Here is a 24688-nt window from a genome sequence, read left to right as displayed (position 1 = left end):
GCACGCAACACATGCGCAACATGGCAAACATTCCGCCAATTGAGCCGTTCTCTGTAGAAGGGTCCCCATCAGCGGTGGCTGCCCGATGGAGAGACTGGGAGGATAGAGTGCGCATTTTCTTTGAGGCCACGAAGGTCCAGAGGGATCAGAAACGCGCAATGATCATCCACCTTGGAGGAAAAGAAATTCACAACATAGTTAAGACGCTTGCGGAAAACACCCCCAAGACGCACACGACGTTGATAGCGGCGCTCAACGAGTACTTCGAACCAATGGCGAACCGTGACTATGAACGCTTCATATTCCGCCAGGCACGCCAATTGCCTGAGGAGTCGCTCGACAAGTTCTACGCTCGTCTCAAAAACCTAGCGGCCACCTGCGGGTTTCGGGATGAGACGGAGGAGATCAGAGGCCAGATAATACAAGGGTGTGCGTCAGTCAAGCTGAGGGAAAGGATTTTAGAGGAATCCGGCAAGCCCCTGGCAGACATATTGACGATGGGTCGGACGAAAGAACTGTCCAAAGCGCGCGCTGCGCACATGGAAGCAGCCCTACAAGCGCCCGTGAAAACCGAACCAGTCAACGCGGTGGCAGTAAAACCAAAACAGAGATGGCCCAGAAGAGGGCCAGGTCCAGCCGTCCAAGACCAGCCCAAGTCCTGCGGATACTGCGGCGGGTCGCCTCACGCCACGGCAGAGTGCCCAGCAAGAGGAAGGAAGTGCATGGCGTGTGGACGCTTCAACCACTTCGAGAAGGTATGCCGATCGAAGAAGTTCCGAAAACCCCGCCAGGCAGTACACACGGTGGACGAAGGAGGCCCGGTGGCCAGCGACATGGATGATGATGAGGAGGACGAAGAGAAGGTGGTACACCGGGTACACATGATAAGCACAGCGGTACGCAGGACTAGGAGGCTGCCGCAATGCAGCGTCCGGGTAGGGTCGCAAGAAGTCACCACGGTAGTAGACACAGGCGCCAGCATCAACATCATGGCTGCGGCAATGCACCGATCCATGCACCCGAAGCCAGCACTGCGCCCGTCGACAATAACCGTGTTCGCATACGGACAGGAAGAACCGCTAAAAGTACAGGGAAAATTCCGGATGGTGATATCGCATGGCACGCGGTCAATCACGTCAAATATCTACGTTACAGAAGACGGACAAGGCATGCTCCTGGGCTGCAGAGCGGCTGAAGATCTCGGTGTGGTAACGTTCGCATTCGGGGTACACCAAGAGTCGATACACCACACCCTGGAAGAGTTCGAAGAAATCTTTCAAGGAATCGGCAAGTTCAGAGGCAAGGAGGTCCACCTACATATCGACCCCACGGTTCAACCGGTAGCCCTACGGCATCGCCGCATAGCGTTTCACCTCAGGCCACTGGTGGAGGCCGAGCTCAAGAAGCTGGAGGCGGCGGGAATCATTGAGAAAGTGTCCGGACCGACCCCGTGGGTGTCGCCAATTGTCGTAGCGAGGAAGCCTAAACAGCCCGGCGCTGTCCGAATATGTGTGGACATGCGGCTCCCCAACGCTGCCATCAAGAGGGAGCGCCACATCACTCCGACCATAGATGACATCGTCGGGGAGATGGCGGGCGCCAAATGGTTCTCAAAGTTGGACCTACGCTCAGGGTATCACCAACTAGTACTGGATGAGGCGTCCCGGAACATCACCACGTTCTCCACGCACGTGGGCCTGAGGAGGTATACGCGGCTAAGCTTTGGAGTGTCAAGTGCTGCGGAGGTGTTCCAGAACGTGATACAAGAGCTCATCGCGGGAATTCCTGGAGCGATAAATGTCAGTGATGACATTATGGTGCACGCCACGACCATTGCGGAGCACAATGAGAGGCTGATACAGGTGCTAAGACGCATAAGAGACGCAGGCCTTACACTGCATCGGGAGAAGTGCGAGTTCCTGTGCAGGAAGCTCCAATTCTTCGGCTACACCTTCTCGGCAGACGGCGTCAACCCGGATCCGGAGAAGGTAAAGGACATCAAGGATGCGGCTGCGCCCACAAACATTACGGAGGTGCGAAGCTTCTTAGGAATGGTGAACTATTGTGGCCGGTTCATCAAGGACCTGGTGAATCTCACAGCGCCACTAAGAGAACTCACCAAAGAGTCAACCCCCTGGACCTGGAGCAGCGAACAAGAGCGAGCTTTCGAGGAAATCAAACAGGCGCTCTCAGAAGCCACGACGCTGGCGTTCTTCGACCCGGCCAAACTGACACTAATTGCTGTCGACGCCGGCCCAGTCGGGTTGGGCGCAGTCCTGCTACAAAGGAAGACGAGTGCAGAGGAATGGGCCCCAGTGGCATTCGCCAGCCGGTCGCTCACAGAGACTGAGCAGAGATACTCGCAAATAGAAAAGGAAGCGATCGCCATCCATTGGGGGTGTCACCATTTCCACCTGTACGTGTACGGCAAACCATTCGTCGTAGCCACGGACCACAAGCCGCTGGTGTCCCTCTTCGCGGGCACGTCCACGAAGCTGCCGCCAAGAATCGAAAAATGGATGTTGCAACTGCAAAATTATAATTGCAAGATCGAGTATCAACCGGGCGCACACAACCCGGCAGACTACTTCTCTCGCCACCCTCGCAAAGCCACTCCACAAGAGGTGAAGGAGGCGGCGGAAACCGAAGAATATGTTCGGAGCATCACGGCGCGATCATGTCCCAGGCCGGTATCCATGGCCAGCTTGTCGCAGGCCTCCAGTGAAGATGAATGCCTGCAAAGGGCGAGAGCAGCCGTCCGAACAAACAGCTGGAACCGAGCCAGGGAGGAGTGGAAACACCTGACACCTCGCGCAAAACAGACAATGGATAGCCTGTACAATGTGAGAGACGAACTGACGGAAGACGACACCGGGTGCCTGCTGAGGGGCCACAGACTGGTCATTCCGACATCCCTGACCCAGAGAGTGGTGGACCTGGCCCACATCGGTCACCAAGGCATGGTCAAGACGAAGTCAAGGCTCCGCACCAAAGTGTGGTTCCCTCTCATGGACGAGTTAGTAGAGGCCACCGTCCGAGAATGCCATGCCTGTCAAGTAACGGGAGAAGTACCCCGGCCTGCCCCCGTCGTGATGGAACCTCGACCCAGAAGGCCTTGGTCCAAAATAAGTGTCGACTTTGGCAGCTTGCCGGACGGAAGGCATACCCTTGTGGCCATAGACGACCACTCAAAATATCCGGAAGTGGAAATACTAACTGTGTTGAGCGCCCAGGAGGTAATCCCGAAGCTGGAGAAAATCATGGCAACACATGGCATCGTCAAGGAAATTAGGACCGACAATGGATCGCCATTCCAGAGTCAAGACTTCGCGGAATACCTGCAGGCCTTAGGTGTTCATCACCGGCGGATCACTCCCCGATGGCCTCAAGCCAACGGGGAGGCTGAACGCTTCATGAGGACACTTAACAAGGTGATAAGAATTGCCCACGAGAAAAGCCAATCTGTCGAGCTTGCTATCTTCACATTTCTCAGAAGCTATCGCCAGACGCCCCACTCTACCACAGGAGTGGCACCGGCGCACCTGCTGATGGGGCGGGTTGTCACCGACACAATTCCGCATCACCCAGAGTGGACGCCCGACACTCCCAATGACAGTGCCATTGATGAACACAGACGGGGGGCGTTTGCTCGTGTTGATGCCCGACGGCGAGCGGTGACCCCACACCTAGCCCCAGGTGACAGAGTGCTGATCAGAAATCGGAGGCCGGGAGGCAAGTTTCGGTTGAATTTTGAACCACAACCGTGGACTGTAGAGAAAGTTATGGGCACATGTGTGACTGCCAGGAAAGGTGCCGAGAAGATAACGAGAAACGTTTCATACTTCAAGAGAGTACCAGTACCCCCGAGCACGGGCGATGGACATCAAGACACTCCCCAAAGGCCCGTGCCACGAGAGGAAAGGTTCTTAGAGCTGGTTGAGGACGTGGACCATGCGAGGGGAGGAATGGAGTCCCTGCCTCCTGGAACTGTTGCGAGGCCCCAAGATCCCTCACCAGAGGGTGCACCACCTGAGGAGGCAGGCGGGCCCGAGGGTGGAGATGGCGTCGCAGAAGGTGACTCTGTGAGTAGGGGCCGGGGTGTAGTGCTGGACGGTGGGGCAGCTCGATATCATCTGAGGCCGCACCCGGAGCCTTCCCGTCGCCTAAGAGACTACGTCAAGTAAGACCGTTTTATTTTCATTCACATTGACTATCAGTGCAAGGGGTTATGCACAGGGTTGGCGACTGCTGGTGTACCTGTGGTCCAGGCCCATAATGCCGCAATGTAATTTTGGTTGTTGTCGTTGTTTTTCGTGTGTTGGGGAGGAATGTAATGTCGCGATAACTGGCGTGACGCGTAACGGTGTGGACGTCAGTCTACGCGTACGTGTCCAAGGCAATAAATATGACGTTATCAGTGCACGTAGGCAGAACGGCCACGGCACGAGAGACGGAGCAAACACATACACGTGTCCCGAGTGGTTATTGCTACGCGTGGGGCCCAGGGTGCTAGGTAGCGAACCGCGATAGTCCTCACACACACGACACCACAACAGCACAGGCAGGGCAGAGACCAGAGGAAGGGTCGGACCTCGGCACTTTCTGAGAACGCCGGGCGCAAGAAGTAAGTAATGTTAGATGAAGGGGAGAGGGTGTGGTCCGACCGTCGGCCTAAACTGCCGCCTTTGGTGCTGGAAACAAGAGTTCGAGCCTCGAGGTCACCACACCAGGTGCTGGCTTCCTGGGGGCGCCGTGTTTGGTGCAAGTTTATTATTATTGCTTTTGAAGCACCTGCTGCAGCGTTTCTTCCCCCGCAATTACCAGGCCTCACATAAATGTCAAGATAACTCGTGTGATTAATTACCTTACTGGCGAGAGATCAGCATTTTGTATAGTTGAGGTTTTGCTTTAGGTGAAGTTAGTGCAGAGGGTTAATATTCCTGCTGCAAAGAACGTGTTCCAAGTAGATTACAGAGTGCGTATGATGTCAACAGATCAGCAGGTTACTGCTTTGAAAAGAGACATCCTTTTGTTACTTGCAATTTATAACTTAAAGTCCTAATATAGTATAGTGAGCTATTAACTTTCATCCTGGAACTGCATACAGACTGCAAAGTATACATTATTAGAACATTGATTAATGTTGCAAAAAGGGTTAATTTGGCTAGAAATCGATTCTTATTATTAAAGAAAACTCCCAACTATGCGGTTTCATTTTCGCCTCGGAGTTTGTGCTTCTCCACACCAAGCACTCTTAAACTATACTGCCTATCAGTATGGATGACATGATGTGACTCCTACACTTTTAGTCCTTTGGCTTATGTAACATTTCCTATACACTGATTTACACGCGTATGATTGATTGTCTCTCTGTAATGTGCGTGTGATGCAAAGTGCTCAGACACCCTACACTGGTATGAGTGGCGCTATAACTAATTCAGTGCATCTGAGAGAGTGTGGTTATGGAGACTTGGTCACTGTTAAAGGGTGCTAGCGAAAGATACCTGTGGTGGTGGAGGTGGTTATTGGGGGGGCGCCAACAAACATTGTCGCACAGGGCGCCACCAGCACTTAAGCCGGCCCTGGCTCTAATACCTTCGGGTTGAGTTTGCGCTATATAAATATGCAAATAAAGAAAAATGTCAAAGTACACAAGTTTTGTGAGTTCTGCTATAAGTACAGTTGCTCCAATGTGCTTCCATGTTCACACTCCACTGAGTGGGGGTGAAGGAGGGTGTGTTTGTGATATGTTTATAGGTTCTTTAGTTTCTTGAATTAAACTTGCCATGGGTTTATGGTGAACCTGTGTGTCAGTGTTGAGCTGTGATATCTAGCAACCATATGCATGACGTTACACATTCTGCAGTAAACATGTGGTAGGTGCATAACATCTTGAAATAGTTTTTCACGTGTGATGCACTGGACAGTCCATGAACTGATTGGCTACAGACCGCCACTGTTTCACGGCCTAGCTAATGCATGCAGAAGATGACCCGAGGCCTGGTGATTGCGTGTGAGTGAGCAGGTGATTGTGTGCGAGCAGGTGATTGCTTGGAAGTGAGATCACAGAGAGCCATCACTGGGTCAGATCTGTGGAAGTTCGGGCATGCTTTCACAGATACACAGCACCAAGTGACAATGGCTGTCTCTTCAAAGCACCAGCCATAGTCTGTGCCTACCTACCTGCTCCACAGGGTTGTATGTGATTTCATAGAAAAACGGTTAAATGCCACATAAACTGACTGTTGGAAACTTTCGGGATGAATTGCATTTACCATTTCATAGAAACCGATGAATAGATTTAGCATGCTTATTGTTTAAGGTGTAAATCAAACCCTTCAGGATGTCATGATTGCAAAAAAAAAAATCACAATATCAACACTTTTGTAAAAATGCCTCGCATTTTACAAAAGTGCCTGTGAAATTTTGATAATGCTTAAACTTTTGCCCTCCCCACCGCCCGCTTGTGAGGTTGGATCACTGCATTTCTAAAATGTTTTAGTGGCGCAGGCCCTGCGTCTTCTGCAGCAAAGCAACTCTTTCTCTCCTCTTCAGCGTGAATATCCAAAACCAGCCTTACCCCAGCTAATTTAGCAGCAGAAGTAGGCTCCAGCCCCTGAAGGTGGGGCTAATATGCGCGTTCTCTCTCTTTAGTAATATAAAACCTGCGGGACTGTGAAACTGAATAGCTCCTCCGCACTTCTTTCTGGACTGATTAGTTATGTTTCAAAATGTGCACACACTGCACTACGATGCCGAAGGAGTGGGTGGAGGAGTGGTAATACATCAGCAGCCAGCAAGAAGGCCCAGCAAGTTAAGACCTCTAGTTTTACCTGCAGGTCAGAAGTTTGAATCGCAGTAAAGTGGATCTTAGCCTTTCATCCTTTCAAGGTTGATAACCAGAGCACTCTGTGAGTAATTATGGAATATGTTATTTAATTTGAAAAAAATCCAATTTACTGTTATTGTAGTAATGCTTCAGGTGCCAATAACTCTTATTTATTTGAAGTTTTTGAAAAGTGCTCTTACAATTGTCCTTTCTCACATTCTCCATGTATCCAAGGCTGACATTCAGTTCTCCAGTGTGCAGCATTGAAGTAATAATTACCATGCAGCACTGTACCCTGCCTTCTCATCACACCTCATTCCACCCTGGCCCACTCCTTCCTGTCCCACCCTATAACACAACCCTACCCTGTCCCATCAAACCAAACCCCCACCATGCCCATCTCATCCCTTTTACTCACATCTCATTTCTTCCCTCACATCTCACCCCACCCCATCCCATTTGCATCAAATCCCACCTCACCATCTTCTCAATCCCTCCCATCCGAACACTACAAGGTCAAACTCCAACCCCACCTACCCTCTGCTCATCTCATCACATCACCTCGCATCATAGCCCATCTCAAAGACCACCCCATCCCTTTTACTTTCCCATCCCCTATCCCATTGCATTCCATCCCACCATTCTCCCATCTCTTTCCATCCACTTACATTCCATCCATTACACTTCAGTCACCATTGCATCTCCCTTCCCCACCCTCCCTTTTCCCATTTCATCCCATCTTCTCACGCCCCATCTCACTCAACTGATTCCAGGGGCGTAGCTAAGAGGGGGGCTTCCGCCCCAGGCAGCACTATTTTTGGGGTGGCGGTCGCGCAGCACTGGTGGCCCGTTGCGGCGGCCTTTATAATTTATTTGGGGAAACTGACACTACTGTTACAGTAGTGTCAGTGTCCCCAAATAAATTATAAAGGCCACTGCAATGGGCCACCAGTGCCACGCGTGCGGCCCTGTTTGAAGTACGAGCGCATGCGCACCGCCACCTGCTGCTTGCAACTGCTGCCTGCGCGCCGCCTGGGGTCTGGTCCGGGTCGGGACACAAAGTAGTGCTTGCGCTTCCTGTGGACGGCGCTGTGCAGTGGAGCTTGGGGTGCCTTGGCTTGGGGTCTCCTGGTGCTTGCGAGGACGGGACATTTAAACCTGGAGCACTGTTTGTGGAATGTAGCGTGAGGGGAGCTTCATTCAAACAGGTAAGGGCCGGCGCAGTTCTTGTCTATTAGGTTCCTCTTGTGAGAGAAATGGGGACAGAGATAGGAAACGTTTATCCTTGCACACAAAGGCTTTCTTCGTTACTTTTTAATATAATTATGTGTAATGGTGACAGGCTGTGCCCTTACAGCCCTAGATGATGCGGACTTGTACATACAAGAGTGTATTCCTGGTGTACCTACATAGAAGTTTGATTCAAACTGTTTGAACGTCAATATTCAAGCTTAATTTGGGAAATTTTATAAAAAAATAATGGAAACACAATTGTAAGCAGCTAAATATAAAAAAAAATTGACAAGGACAGTCATTTTGATTTCTTTTTTTTTTAAGTGGAACGGTCTCTTAAAGCTTCGCTAATTCACACACAGCAAAGGGACAGTATGGACAGCTGGTATTCACACACAGCATAGGGACAGTATGGACAGCTGGTATTCACACACAGCATAGGGACAGTATGGACGGCTGGTATTCACACACAGCATAGGGACAGTATGGACGGCTGGTATTCACACACAGCATAGGGACAGTATGGACGGCTGGTATTCACACACAGCAAAAGGACAGTATGGACAGCTGGTATTCACACACAGCATAGGGACAGTATGGACGGCTGGTATGCAACGTTTCCAAACACACAGAGAAGAGGTTTAGCATGTGTAGCAGCAGTTCTGTTATGTTGACCTGCCAGATATGGTTCAGAGTTAGCCAATTACTTGGCCTCGGCACTTTATGCAGACATTAGTCTGCGTTTGTGATTCATCCATCAGAGGTTTTCCAGTAGAGGAACTGAATCACATTAATGTGGGTGGCTGGCTTGGAAGACATTGGTTATCCTCATAGAGCTGTTCTATAAAGGGAGTTGGGGGGAGGAGAGACTCTTGACACTTTCCAGCCTAACCTGTGTTAATGTTGAGTGTGTTTGGGGGTTCTGCATGGTGGTTCACAGTGGAGGTTAGGGCCTTGAATCCTTACCCCTAATTAGTTTCAGCTATGGTAGTGTTGTTTGAAAGTAATTCCATGTGCCCTTCTAATTGACACAGGTGGTTGATGTAAGAGTCATTCTAGTGCAATATTTGTGGATTTTATGTTTCTCCTTTAGTACGCATTGTTCCCCGTCTAGGTTCAAATTCAAACATTCCACCCTAGGTTCTTATTTGCCTGTATCCTTGTAGTTGGAACTGGCCTGTCTCTTGCTTTCATTGTCTCTGTTGTCTTCTTCTAGCCTTCCATTTCTACTCTGCCTGATGTTTCCCAGCCTAAAGCCGCTCAATATTGAGGTCTCTCTGTCTCCAAGGCCGATCTATTGTGTCTCCCGGTTCCTTTGTTTTACCTGTCCCACTAAAGTATGAGAGGCTCTCTTTCTCCAAACGCCATCCTGAAAGCATTAGTTCCCGAACCCCTCTTGTTCACTGGTTCCCTGTTCCCTAGTTGCTTAGACACCGTGCAGACAGATTGTCAGAAGGACAATCACCTATCCAGGGATAGCTCAGCTGCTATTAAGGCATAGCTTTGCTCCCTGTAACTTGTTTGGGAATGCTCTGTTGTCTGATGAGAGTAGCTCTGCTGACAAAAACCTTAAAGGATAGATTTGCTGTTTGTACTGAGTAAGAAATTAACCAGAAGAGCAAGGGATTGATCAGATGAATGGTACTAATCAGCTGCCTTTGACATGTGATGATAGCTGTGGTCACTGTGGCACGTAAGTAGTACTTTTGCTATCTGTGACATATGAGTGATACTTGTACTATAAGCGCTGAGTGTGGAATAAGTCTTCATCTGAGCAAGTGGTGGCTGTGCTGTTAGCGCCAGTTAGACATGTGGGCTATTGCACCTGTCTCTGGGTAAATGTCAGTCTGTACCCTACCCTTATGTTGATGTGTTCTTGTAATTCTGCTCAGGTAACAGCAGGGATAAACTGACCTCTCTGCTTCCATTCTCTCATTGATACATTTACCTGCGAGCACAGGCAAGCCTTTCTACTCTCTCTTCCTAAATAATGCATTCATCTGTAGAGCCTAGAGTTCTAGAGAGAGTTGAATGTTGTGTGAGCATTTTATCTTAAGCATTTTGGCTTGTGAGAGGAAAGGAACACAAAAGATTGAGATACAAGATACAAGAGAAGAACCTGGTATTCTCTGATCCCAGGGCACCAGGGCCTAGGTTACGAGAGCTCCAGTTGTGATCGCAGGTTGCCAGTGTGATTGCTCCAGTTAGTCAGCAGTTGTCTAGGCGCATCCAGGTCTGTGTCCACTAAGGTTATGAACCTTTTGAAATGCGTAAGCGATCTGATGAAGGGCTTTATTCCCAGATGTCTGTGAGTAGAGCGATACCAGTAGTAGCAAGCTACCACTGTCTAATGATTGAGCCGTGGACATTTTGAAACACACATGCGTAAAAGCACACATAACTTACTTCATATCCGGACTTCTTTTAAGTGGTTATTTTTCTCCAGACCTTGGTTCTGCCATGCCTACATTCGGGTCTGGGAGGCAGCTGAAGACCTGTGTTACAGGGACGTGTGTTACACAGCCTTGGCGTTCCATACTAGACACGTTATTATGATTTTACTGTTTTTGCTGACTTTTAACACTGTTGGTTACCATGAAAGTAATGTGAAAACAAAATTGCAGAAAAATGTAATCTTTCTTGTTTCTTCTGATTATTCACGGAGTCCCTGGATAGGGTTGAACATATTCCCATGGCCCCTACAGCTGTGTTTAAGGATTGTGATGACAATGTGTCTCCACTCCCTGTATTTTAGCTTTGGGCCCCCTGGGTAGGCTGTGCACCATGTGTGTGCTGAGGCTGCTCTGAAGGAGAGATGCACTATTACAAGCTGGCTTTGGGTCCCAGGGAGTTGGTTGCTGCTGCTTAGAAGTAATGACAGGGCGTGATCCCTGGTTGTTGCCATTGGGCCACCAGAGCGGGCTTTGTATCTGGTCTGTGTTGGCAAGGTTGTGGAGCTGACTGACCCCTTTGTGCTGAGTTTAGTTCTAAGGGCACACAGTGAGTCATTCCCTGTGAATAATTAATTTGCTGTTTTTGAAAGATAAAGAATTACAGGCTTCGACACTGTTAAGTTGGCTCTGGGTCCTCAGAGCACATCACGTTTGTGCACGTCCCCACTGCTTTAATGGGGGGGACCATGATGTTTTGTCATTTATTGTCAGCTGTAAATGACGGATCCCCGAACAGTGTCATGTATGTGCATGTTTACATTGTGCTGAGGTGATTACCAGGTAATCGTTCACGCAGCTTTCTGATAGATGTCGCATGTGGTTTTTCTGAGTCCCCAGATAGATCATGCAGTCTGTGTGTCCTCCTTTGTACTGCCGGTCACTGGTGTATTCAAATGTGTAGCCTTGGACCGTGTCATGTATGTGCATGTAACTTGCATGATCGAGGTAACTATTAGCGGCGATACTACGTGTCTCTCAGACCTCTTTCAAGTGCGTGCTGTCCTTTCTTCCACCCCACCCACCGGGGCGGCAATCTGAGGGATAGCCCCGGGCGCCACAAGCTCTAGCTACGCCACTGTCTACCTACCACCTGTTCCGACCCTTCGAAAGCGTGGGAATTGGAAAAGTTTCAGATTATTGGATCTCAAGGATTTTGCTTGGCCATAGGGCCACGGTTGGTAGCACCAAGGTTATTTCCCTTCTGCATAAAGCCCCTTAGTCAATGTATGTACATGACAATTCCACTTTAATTTGCATGTAAGTCTGTATATGTGTCCCAGCTCCCTGATGTAACCTAGCAAGGCATTAGAGCTCCTCGATCCCTGCATTACCCAACAACATTTTTGCATTTTACCTAATGACGTCTCATTCTGTGTTTTTAAGTGGTTCTTTAGTAGAGGCAAAAAATAAATGTATACAGTATGTAGTGAACATCGGTGTATGCGTAGCGCGCTCATCCACTTCTATGGAACAGATGTAGTGTCTTTAGCAATGCCTAGTTTATTATTGTGAAAACAGTAGCCCACTACAAATTATGATTTTCATTTTAAAATTCACCAGCAGTCATTCACACACAGCAAAGATCGGCTAGGGTTAATTATTTGTATAAATAATAACAGCTGTAAAGGTTAACATAAAATATTTATTTAGGGTTCCTACAGTAAAATATGTTAATTGTTGATTATGCGTGAAACACATGATTCCATGGAAAAATCTGTGTGATTTTTTTTTTATTGCAGAGCTTCTTAACGCATCAGTAGAAAGTCAGGATAGCTTTGCTCATCATGTGTGTCCTTAAAAGTGACAGGTCGTGTTTGTCCTTAAAAGTGACAGTTTGTGCGCAGAAAATATGTGGACATGATGTATGTGTGGCAGCCCTAACAGGCACTGCACTGGAGGTGTGGCTCAGGTTGTGTGTCAGAGCGTGAGACAGTGTTGAAGGCTGTGTTAGGTTAGCAGGGCATTTAGGTTATGTAAAGAAAAATGTGTCCCTAAATGCGTGCATGAAAAAAGTGCCTTCATGTAAGAGGGATATGTCTGGGCATGTGTAAAATGTGGGCTGCAGAGCTGTGACAGATGGTGCCTGAGCAGGCCGCCATAAGTCCCCCAACCCATGGCAGCATGGATGTCTAACACTAGGGTTTGCGGCTCAGAGGTGATTTTTTAAAAGTGTCTTTCTTTAGAAACAAATGCTACAATTTGAAATGTGATACAGCCGTAGCTGGTGGCAGAAAACTAACAGTTAGGCTCACAAGTCATGCCGTAAAAACACAAGAACAAAAGGACAGTTTCTCAGGTAAGGGCTCGGGGCATGTAGGCGCCAATGTGATAAAGTGACAACAGTTGTGAGCAGAGCGAAGCTGTGAAGAGGAAAAAAACAATCAGCCAGTCCCACGCTTCCCACGAGACTCAAAAGGTATAGTACACTGGTGGGTTATAGAATATCACCCCAGGGCAGGTCATGTACTGGTCATCCGTCATGTCCCTAAACTTCAGCCGGAGCCAGCCTTCCCAGGAGAATGAGACCCAAACACAGGTTATTACGCGCTCTTCCCAAAACAGCGTTCAGGCCTGCTTAGCAGATGTCAAAATGATAATGGGCGCGTCTAACAAACAAGGCCCCAGGTTAGAAAATGTACCATGGTCACCCGTCATGTCCCCAAACTCAGCCGGAGCCATCCTTCCCAGGAGTGTGCCCTAAGCACAGGTGATTACGCAGCTCTTCCCACGACAGGCAGAAGGTTTACTTAGATGTCAAAATGATAATGGGTGCATCTAACAAACAAGGCACCTGTTTGAAAATGGACTATGGTCATCCGTCATGTCCCCAAACTCAGCCGAAGACATCCTCGCCATGAAAAGGATCCCTAAGCACAGGTGATTACTCAACTCTTCCCACGATAGGCCGCAGGTTTAATTAACAGATGTCAAAATGTTAAAATGGCATATGGCATAAGCTGTACAGCAGTCAGAAAGTGTTCCCACCAATGGACCCCACTACCTGGTTCTAAAACCTCCCCTCCATAAAGGGTGATGACCTATTTAGCATGGCAGGACAAGTATAAAAAGCATACTTTAGGGCTCCAGCACAAATAGCCTTTCAAAAACCCCTGTGGAATGCCATACAGGGAGTGTTTTTCTGTACAGGTCCAGACCAGGAATTTAAAGGGAATAATGGATCAGCTCAACTTCTCACAGATTGACTCTGCCTGCTACACATTAATGGAGGTAAATAAACAAGGGGGTACATTGTGACAGGATTATGGGGGTTATTTAAAGTATCGGGGGCTGCATTTAATGTGAACAAGGTTGCATTTTAAAAGGGGATTAGCGCTATGTAGGACTGTATTTATAGTGTTTTAAATAATGTTTAAGAGCACTGTAGGCATGCATTTAAAAAGTGAAAGCCACTAATGGCTTTGAGTATGCACAGGGCTATAGCCTTAACACTTTTGCAAGGTCTAGAAACATTTTATGTTGTTCACTACTGCTTTAAGGGTCTCACAGCCATCAAAATAAAATTTAAAAAAAATAAAAAAAAATGTTGGTTTGTACTTACCCTTAATGGACGATCCTAGGGCTCTGATGAGTTCAAGGGTTGCTGTGAGTGGCCTACGATGCTCCAGGTTGTAGCAGGATCACCTAAGACAGTTGCTGGGTCCCGTTGATTTTAAAGCAGTACCCAGAGTCCACGGAATTTAGAGCTGGGGTCTGTGGGGTTGTTCCTGGGTTGTTTTCACCCCCAGAGCCCTCTCCCAACACGCTTGGACTCTGAGGTCTGTGTCCCAAAATGCAGTGGGGTTGGCGAGGTGGGGTCAGGTGTTGGGGTTCCATGCCCAAAATTACGGGTGCAGCCCCAGAGCCCTCAGCGGTGCTGGAGGGCTCTGGGGCACCAATCTCTAATAAATTAGCCCCCAGAGTCCGCTTACTGAGGGCACTGCTCTGGAGGTTTGGGGGCAGGTGAAGGAGGGGCCAACTGTGGGCCAAGGTCCGTTGTGGTGCTCGAGGCACCAGAGGCTGTAAATAAGGCCCCTGAAGACCGCAAAACCCGAGCAGTACTCCTGGGGCTGGGGTTTGTTGTAGGCTGATCCAATGGGCCCCCACGTAGGCCACTCTGGGGCAGTAATGGCTGCATCATGGTTGCCGGCACTGCGGGGACCCCTTGAGGCCTATGAAAGCAGCTGCAAAGGAAGGATCCGCCCCTTTGTGATGTCATTGCTGAGGACACCCCTGACATCACGAAGGGACTGATCCTTCCTTCGCAGCGACTTCGATAGGTCTCAAGGGATCCCCGCAGTGCCGGCAACAATTCTGGACAGAGCGCTGGGGAGCTCCCAAAAGGGAATCCTCAAAGACGGCATGTGTGGCTCCCAAGGGAGAGAGAGAGAGCGTTACTCAAACTTTAGCGCTCCCTCCCTGTACTCTATGTTTATTTAATTTATTTAATGCAATTTCTTTGAACTCCGACTCTACCCAAAGGTGTCGGAACGCTTCACAATAGAACCATGTACATTACATGAGGAAATATACATACTTTTTTTTTTTTTTTTGTAAATTCTTTTTTATTAAACCAATTCGACTGAGATACATCAATTACATCTTAGCAGGCGACTTCCTTGGAAATATACATACTTAAATACCCTTTGAACGGGGCATGTTTCAAAAAGCCCCGGTTGCCAAAGGTAACGCTGTATAATAAAACAATGTAATTATCTGCAAGATTTAATGTCAGTAATTTCCTTTTTAAAAAGAATAACGCACTGGGGGTGTTCTGACACATTTTATTACGGCAGCCCTCAGCACTGTGGTTATGATTGCAAAGTGAAAATACAATCAATGTTTAAACAAACTCCTGTTGTATTATGTTTCTTAATTGTAGTGTTAAGCCTGAAGGGGGTATTTAAGTACTCTTTCAAATAGTGTATTGTTCTAGAAAGTCTACATTGTGAACTTGTACGGGGCATGTTTTTTAAAACAGAAGGTGTCAAGTGCCATATCTCTTAAATTTCCAGGCAGAAAAAAAAAAATGTCCAGATAACTCCTGTGATCAATACTCTTTCTGGAGAGGGATATGTGATTTTGTCTAGCGGTTGCTTTGAGAGTGCATCAATTACCACAGAGGGTTAATATGTATGCTGCAAAGAATGTGTACCATGTAGACTACAAAGTGCATTTAGTGTAAAGTAAGCAGATTTCTTTTTGTTACTAGCAGTTTATAAGTTAAAATCACAGCCATAGAACTGTAGTTATTAAATGCCTGCAAATAACATCTTGCGCCCTGCATACTATTGATATGTGCATAGATTAATACCGTACAGGAATCAGTGGTTCTTATTAAAAAAGTCAACGTAAATGCCCTGGGTATTGTTTTCAATTTTTAATTTATGTTTTCCCAAAACTTTAACTAGGCTGTTTAGCTGTGGGGCAGATAGGTTGGGCCTACAGTTTGTACACATCTGCCAGATGTGACATGTACCTAGATGTTGTTGTACGCAGGCTCTATGTAAGTATGTTTGTCTATATGTAATATGTATTTGCGCTTTCTAAGTAATATATAGTAATGCCTTGTTTATGAGGTGTAGTTGTAAAACAGCCGTTTTTGATCTAACCCCAAACACAGAACATCCCGTAAATAACCGTCACAGACGAAGAAATGCTCACCATGCAGTCAGGTATATGTTTTTAGAGTTGTAAAGTTCTGAGTAGTTTTTGTACACCGCTGTCTCAGTAGCTCTGCTTTTCTAATGGTATTCTCATGTATGTATGATTTTATAGATTGATGATGCCAAGCTACAACTAGATCTTGACAAACTAGAGCAGTACCTGCTGGCTCAAAGCGTAGTGCTGAGTGTGCAGGATAACAAAGTTCTTTCAGGTAAATCAAAAATTCCTGGGTTCTTTAAACTGTCTAAGACTTAGGCTTTGTTAGACCAAAAACCACAGTGGCGAAATATAGGAGGGCTCCTCAGAAGGTGCTGCTAAGGCCGTGTTTATACCGCAAATGTGATAATTTTTTTCTTTACAGGGTCCGCGGAGTCATGCACGGATGGCGCAGTTGTGCAAGAGGCGGCTCAGCGAACAAAAGAAAGGCCGCTGAAAAGGAAATCTTCAACATCTAAAGAGGGACGTGTGACAAAGAAAGACCTCTAACAGGTGTGTTTTTACAAAAGGGTGCAAACAAAGAACTCTCTGGGTTTTATTCTCGCAAGCAGAAGGGGCCATCGCCATGTAGTACTGAATGTATAAAGGCGGGGTTTGTAGAAATCATTGTGGTGGGGTGTCTGTGGGTAGTGTAAACAGCTTATACAGATTCCTTATTCTGTCTAATATATATCTATATACATATTTTTATGTTACATTCTAGAAGCCGCTCAAAAGAACACCGGAGAAGATACGTGTAAGGCTAAGAGGTCGACGACACCTTTAAGTGACATCACAAAGACATCCCAGAACACCTTGTCTGCAGAAAAATGTGTGAGTAGGCGTGTAAGCTAGGACAGGCTCTGTTCATACTACAAACATATACAACCAAGAGCCGGCATAGCCGTGAAATGTCAAAACAAACCCTCCTCCAACATGATGAACACACCTACAGGAATGTCTATTCCGCAAAGGGAGGGGGACAACAACGGAGATGTGTTTACAACCCCAGACACCATAATGCCTGTTCTGTGTAAAAGCGACACGGCGTATCTGAACCCTCTCCAGGTCTCAAAAGTGGATCTCATTTCAAACAAACCCCCCCCCTTAAGAAGAAACTGAGGGACCCGGAGACCCAACCCTGTCCTTTAAACCTTAAGAAGATGCTGGTGGTCTCAGAATCCCAAACAATGCCTTTAAACCTCAAGAAGAAACCTGTGGCCCCTGAGCCCCAAACTACGCCTCTAGATCTCTAATTAAAAAATGTTGTTACGCCTGTGAATGAGCCCTCTACACCACTGATCTCTAAGGGGCCAGTGTGTGTGACGGTGGTTGCAGAAGAGCCGGTACAGCCCCAAACCCCTAAAGTGAATCGTCTCTTAGAAAAAGCGGGGGGGCCCGGCGTTAAAAGTAGAAGCGGTAGAAGGGCCCTTAATCAAGCCCGTTACAACACGGGACCCTTCCCATGCCCTGAAGCCCTCTATAGTTTCAAATAAACTACAGGCACCAGTAGATGGGCTCCCCCTAGACAGACCCCCGAAGTCGGCTATAATTATTCTTGAAGGGCTTAGGAACGCAATGTCTGAAAATGTTAAACCCTCAGGAGCACCTTATACAGGCAGTAGCGGGTGTCTCAAGACACTGACAGGGTTGGTAGCCAGACTTGATTGCCCCACAGAAGCAGCGCACGAGGGGCCTTCTAAGACGTACAATAGGGATTTGCATACAGCAGTTAGTCGTTCACCCGACCACAACCCCGACAATTCCTTAGCAGCTAGGACCCTCGATTATTTCGACAGCCATTTACACTCCCCGGGCCTTATGTTCCCTATTACCCCTCCAGGAGCTCACAACCCAACCAGCCCGCGGCCAGTGTAAACCCCACATCACTCTTATCAATATACGGCAATAACAGTACGGGCTGCGATGACTGTCCAAATCAGGGTTTGGAGGCCGTATTTAGTGAGGACCCTTCCACGGGTGCCCAGGGGTGTTTGCACTGGGACCCTGTTTCTATGATCTCACCGTGCCCTCAGTTACAGAATGGTGTTGTGGCGGATAGGGCAAGAGAAGGTCCAGGGTGTTACAGGTCGATGTACAACCAGGCCCTGTATTCATACCTAATCCCCCGCAATATGATACTGTAAACCCAAAAGGGGTACTAGGGGCCCATGTGAAAGACATACAGCTGGCGGTAAGAAAGCTAAAACGCCAAGTGAATGATGCCACCTTAAAATTGGGGATGTATGGTAGCGACAACAGTTTTGGGATGGATGCGCAGCGGAAGATACTGCAAATGGCTGACAGGTGTAAAAGGGCGATGCTCCAAACGTGTCAAGCAACTGTGTCAGACAATTGGAGTATCCCGGCGTGACTAGACCTACGCCGCCCCCTAAAGAACCAGCATGCTCTGGGTATTAATAAAAGTACGCATAAATTAAAATATAGCAGTAAGGTCCACACTGTACTGACAAAGTCCCTGCGCTTCTTACGCATGCACAAGCGTAAAAAGTAGACGGAACCCCTCAAACAAAGTCATGCAGTTTCAGAAACAGCGTTTGAATCACATACACCAGTACCATGCACCCTGCATTACATAATTTCAGGAGAGAGAATCCCGAGGGGCATGCAATTGAAGGGCTCTAGGGGTAGAGCGCCAACACTCCAACACCCTGAACACATAGAAGGTCCGTGGGGTGGGTCTGTAGCAGTGGCCTCCATTAGCACGTCGCCCACAGGCACAAACCACTCTGTTCAGATAGGATGGGGTAGGCTACCTAGAAAAGCATGGTCCCGTAAAAAACAAAAGTGGGCTAATAGCGCTAAGCGTCGCAGGCTTTTAATAAGTAAACTAAAGAAAGCCAGAATATGCGCTACAAGGCGGCTTAAAAGACCCCCAGAGCCCTTGCTAAATCAGAATCCCCGAAATGATACAGCAGCAAACTCCCCATCAAATCAAATTCCTCAAGATGAGAATTCTGAGGCCGTGTTTTTAGAGAGCGTTAGAAGCTACAGTCGTACTGTAGAGAGATTTAAAGCTACAGAACACTACGAGGAGTTTAGGTTTATTAACCTTCACCAGATAAGGTCCTCTGATCATGGGGTTTTAGCCATACAGCAGGCGGTGCAAACACTCATAGAAAGGTTGTTACGCGGTGTGGGGCCTAATGATATTTTCCAACTACGCTTCCAGGGGCAGGGTTTTGACAGTCTTTTATTCACCAAATGAAGGTCCCGCGATGTGTTTGACGCCGTGGATTTTTTAGAAAACCTCTTGAGGCTTTTACAGAGTAATGCTGAACTAGTCACCTATGGCACTTTCAGAGTCATAGCCCTCATTGTACGGGGTCGTGAAGGGGGGTGTTTCCAGGCCTTTAAAGAGCATCCTATACAGCAAGATAATTGATAAGAAACAACGTTGGCTGCTCAACTTTAACAACGGAGCAGCCAACACCTGTCTGGCGGCCAGCATCGTGGGGTTGCTGATGGGTCGCAACACCACCAACGCTGTCATCCTGTCTAGAGCGGCTGAAGCCCATGAGGATCTTGGAATAACTCCAGACCGCATGGTCGGCTTTGGAGACCTAGGTCTTTTTGAGAACTATATTGCCATTACGGTGAAAGTTCTTTATCACAACCGTTCTTTGAAGTACTTTACAACAGGGGAACGTGTGAAAAACAAGACCGTATATGTCTTTCACCATGAAAATCACTTTTACGGTATCTTGAACCTTAAACGTTTACTGGGAGTCAAGTACGTGTGCACACATTGCGACCACATATACAACACTAAGGCACATCATCAGTGTGAAATGCACTGTAAGATGTGTCAGAGGGACGGTTGCGTCGTAGACGCTGCCCTGAAGGTGAGGTGCCACAACTGTAAGATGTTTTGTCGCTCGCAAGACTGCTTGAGCATACACAACAAAGCTGTTAAATGCATCCCTAAAATGGATTGCCGAGAGTGTGGCCGGTATGTGGTGACAGATCACGAATGCAAAGGCATGAAATGCCCAAAGTGGCAGACTCAATGTAGGGTAGGAGTTGTACACCTGTGTTACATGGTTAAAGGCAGACCCCAGACCAAAACAGAAGACTACATAGTGTTTGATATAGAGTGCACACAACAGACGGGGGGGTACACCAACCTAACTATATTTACGCACACCATCTAACTTCCGATGACAGCTGGGAGTTTGAGGGGCGAACTTGCATTGGTGATTTCCTTAATACATTAATTCAATCCAAATTCAAAGGGTATACCATGCTGGCCCATAACTCAAAAGCATACGATTCATTCTTTATTTTACAAAATATGATTTGTGAAAAGGCACAAGTAGAACTCATCACTCAAGGTTCCAAGCTGATGTTGCTAATGACTGGCCAGTTACAATTAAAGGTTCATAAACACCCTGGATTTCCTACCCATGAAATTGAGCAAGCTGCCAAAAGCCTTTGGTTTCCCCGGGTGTAAAGGTTATTTTTCACACTTTTTTAACACCTGGGCGAACCAGAACTATGTGGGGCCCATGCTGCCTCCAGACAGCTACGGTGTTGAATATATGATGCCTGCTGAGAAAGAGAGCTTTCTACAATGGTACTCTGAAAACCATGAAAAGGAGTTTCGTTTTCAAACCGAGTTGAAACCTTATTGTCAGGCTGATGTAATGATCCTGGGACAAGCATGAAACCTCTTCAGAGATGTTGTGGTGTCTATGACTAAGAAAGTCAGGGTCTTGAAACCCAAGCCACCTCAAATTACTAAGAAAGTAAGAGTCCTGAAACCCAAGACGCCTCAAATTACAAAGATAGTCGCATACATAGGCCCTTTTCAAAACATCACGTTGGCCTCCATGTGTATGTCTATCTACAAACACATGATTTTAAGACCAAAAAGTATCGCTCTAGTGCCGCCAGACCTCTATAACGGTAAACAGAAATGTTATTCAACTCAGTCTATCCAATGGCTCATGTACGTCTCTGAGAAGGAAGACATACATATTCCACAAGCCTTACAGGGTAGTGAATACCGCCTGGTACCCTATTACCTGGTTGGGTAAGCTGTAATTAAGGGAGTGCCGACGGCCTTTGAATACAACAACTGTTTTTACCACGGTTGCCCTCGGTGTTACAAACCCCAAGAGTTTAACAGAGTGATGGGTGCCAAATTTGAGCACTTACACAGATGTACTCTGATGAGGGCCCAGTATGCTGAAAAATTTGGCTTTGCTATGAGGGTCCTATGGGCGCATGAGTGGTCAGATATGCTAACAACTGACACAGAACTCCACTCTTTCCTTCAGAGTCGTGATATAGCACAACCTCTGGAGCCCTGCGATGCCTTATTCAAGGGTTGTACAAATGACATACAACTGTACAGGGCCGCTGGTGAGGGTGAGAAATTACACTACTATGATTTCACCAGCCTGTACCCATTTGTGAACAAAATGAAGGTATACCCCTTAGGACACCACACCATAATATATAGAGACTTCAAGCCCCTTTCCGAATACTTTGGGCTAGTCAAATGTGAAATCTATCCGCCAAGGCAGATTTACTTTCCAGTGTTACCATACAGAGTCGATGGTAAGCTGATGGTCCCCCTCTGTCGAACATGCACAGTGTTTCAAGAGGTTGGTGGTTGTAGTCACACGGAAGAATAAAGGATGCTCACAGGGACATGGTGCAGCATCGAGGTCCAAGCTGCCTTAGAGAAAGGATACAGACTCGGGAGAGTACATGAGGTGTGGCATTTTAAGAGGACCACAACACGCCTCTTTTCAGGCCTCAGGATATCCCGAATGGTGTACTAGTCAAGAGGCAAAGCAGAAATATATCGATGACTACCACGCTCACGAGGGTATACGTTTATGACCCCATTTGATAGAGGGCAACCCTGACCGCCGACAGTTAGCCAAACTTTGCCTCAACTCCTTATGGGGAGAATTCGCACAGCGTACAAACATGTCAACTACAACCTTAATAACAGATCCTGACGAACTGTTTAAGTACCTTTTTGTCCCTTGTTACAAGGTATCCAGCTGCGAGTTTATCGATGACAAGACCGCGGCTGTGTGTTGGAAATACACAAAAGAGTACCCCACAACGTGTAACAACATAAACTTCTTCATAGCCTGCTTCGCAATAGCCCACGCCTGTCTAGAGCTGTACGAGATTATGGATAAACTCCAGGACCACTGCCTGTATCATGATACCGACTCTGTGATTTTTCGGAGTAAACTGGGGGATGAAGACCCTCCTCTTGGTGATTATCTAGGTAATTTGACCAGCGAACTCGATAAGGATGAACATATAATAGAATTTACCTCCTCCGAACTTAAGACCTACTCCTACAAAACAAACACCAATAAAGTGTGCATGAAGATTGAATGTATAACATTAAACGTCAGCAACACCCTAAAAATAAATTTTGACAGTCTGAAGGATCTGGTGCACGAATACTCTATATCGTACGATTGTGAAAATGATAAAACCATAGTTGTTAACCAACCATGCATAGTCCAATCCAAAAAGTAGTGGGAAATTACAACCCAGCCCTTACATAAAACCTTACGCGTTGTTTTTGACAAAAGGGTCCTGACTACGGACTATAAAACACTGCCGTACAGTTATTAGGCGCATTAGAGAGGTCACCACAGTACTCTGGACACCAGATAACAGCGTCCGTTCTCATGCGTGTTAGTAGGGCCCCCAAACTGCGGTAAAAGCTACATTATAAAAAAGCTCTTAGAAAATGCTGCCGGTGCTTTATACCAAGCACCTAATAACATTGTGTGGCTTTATTCGTGCTGGCAAGATCTTTATACTGACCTGTCCCGCAGCTTCCCTCATATCAGATTTATAGAAGGTATACCTAATAATCTCAACGACGATGAGCGGCTGCCACCGACCCTTCTAAACCTTGTAATTGTCGATGTCCTTATGCGTGAAGGTGGGGATCATCCTGAGGTAGAGCAAGCTTTTACTCAATATTCACTAGGGGTGGGCGGAAAATTCCGTTCCGCCAGCGTAGCAGATAAAGCCAGCCACCCCGGCTCACGGGCCCGGTCCTTGCTTCTGAAAGCAGCCAGGCCGGGGAGAGCCTCCCTGGGCCCCGGTGGACCCCTGTCTCCAGCGCCTGGACCCTCGGCTGGCTTGCAGGACGGGGGCTCCCGCACCCCAGCCCAGCCGGACGGAGCACGAGCCCCGGGCCCGGTCCCAGCTTCAGACCCCTAGCCAGGCCGGGGAGAGCCTCCCTGGGCCCTGGAGAGCACCCTTTCCCCAGCGCACGGACCCTCGGCTGGCTTGCAGGACGGGGGGCTCCCGCACCATGGGACACTGTGACGGAGCACAAGCCCCGGGTCCGGGCCGAGCCTCCGAACCCTAGCCAGGCAGGGGAGAGCCTCCCCGGGCCCCGTTGGACACCCTTCCCCAGCGGCTGGACCCTCGGCTGGCTTGCAGGACGGGGGGGCTCCCGCACCCTGGGACACTGGGAAGGAGCACAAGCCCCGGGTCCGGGCCCGGCTTCCGAACCCTAGCCAGGCCGGGGAGAGCCTTCCCGGGCCACGGTGGACACCCTTCCCCAGCGCACGGACCCTCGGCTGGCTTACAGGACGGGGGCTCCCGCACCCTGGGACACTGGGATGGGGCACAAGCCCCGGGTCTGGGCTCAGCTTCCGAACCCTAGCCAGGCTGGGGAGAGCCTCCCCGGGCCCCGGTGGACACCCTTCCCCAGCGGCTGGACCCTCGGCTGGCTTGCAGGACGGGGGGCTCCCGCACCCTGGGACACTGGGACGGAGCACAAGCCTCGGGTCCGGGCCCAGGTTCCGAACCCTAGCCAGGCTGGGGAGAGCCTCCCCACGGGCCCGGTCCTTGCTTCTGAAAGCAGCCAGGCCGGGGAGAGCCTCCTTGGGCCCGGTGGACCCCTGTCTCCAGCGCCCGGACCCTCGGCTGGCTTGCAGGACGGGGGGCTCCCGCACCCCGGGCCTGCCGGACGGAGCACGAGCCCCGGGCCCGGTCCCAGCTTCAGACCCCTAGCCAGGCCGGGGAGAGCCTCCCCGGGCCCCGGTGGACACCCTTGCCCAGCGGCTGGACCCTCAGCTGGCTTGCGGACAGGGGGCTCCCGCACCCCGGGACGGAGCCGCACCCTGGGACGGAGCTCCAGCACCGGGCCCAGCTTCCGAACCCTAGCCAGGCTGGGAAGAGCCTCCCCGGGCCCCGGTGGACCCCCTTCCCCAGCTCCCGTACCCTCGGCTGGCTTGCAGTACCGGGGGGCTCCCGCACTCTGGGACGGAGCCGCACCCTGGGACGGAGCTCCAGCACTGGGCCCAGCTTCCGGACCCTAGCCAGGCCGGGGAGAGCCTCCCCGGGCCCCGGTGGACACCCATCCCCAGCGCACGGACCCTCAGCTGGCTTGCGGGACAGGGGGCTCCCGCACCCCGGGACGGAGCCGCACCCTGGGACGGAGCTCCAGCACCGGGCCCAGCTTCCGAAACCTAGCTAGGCCGGGGAGAGCCTCCCCGGGCCCCGGTGG

The 24688-nt window shown here is 48.9% G+C and overlaps 1 protein-coding gene across 4 annotated transcripts in view; it reads right to left on the bottom strand.

Annotated features, from left to right (window-relative positions):
* LOC146855746 (myelin-oligodendrocyte glycoprotein-like) overlaps nucleotides 1-24688 on the bottom strand; it is a 342350-nt gene that overhangs the window by 23951 nt on the left and 293711 nt on the right. The window lies entirely within an intron of this gene.

This window comes from Triturus cristatus, chromosome 4_1 (genome assembly GCF_964204655.1).
Source record: "Triturus cristatus chromosome 4_1, aTriCri1.1, whole genome shotgun sequence".
Taxonomy (NCBI): Eukaryota; Metazoa; Chordata; class Amphibia; order Caudata; family Salamandridae; genus Triturus; species Triturus cristatus.
The sequence above is the reverse complement of the archived record's forward strand: the minus strand, read 5'-3'. Positions and strand labels throughout refer to the sequence as shown.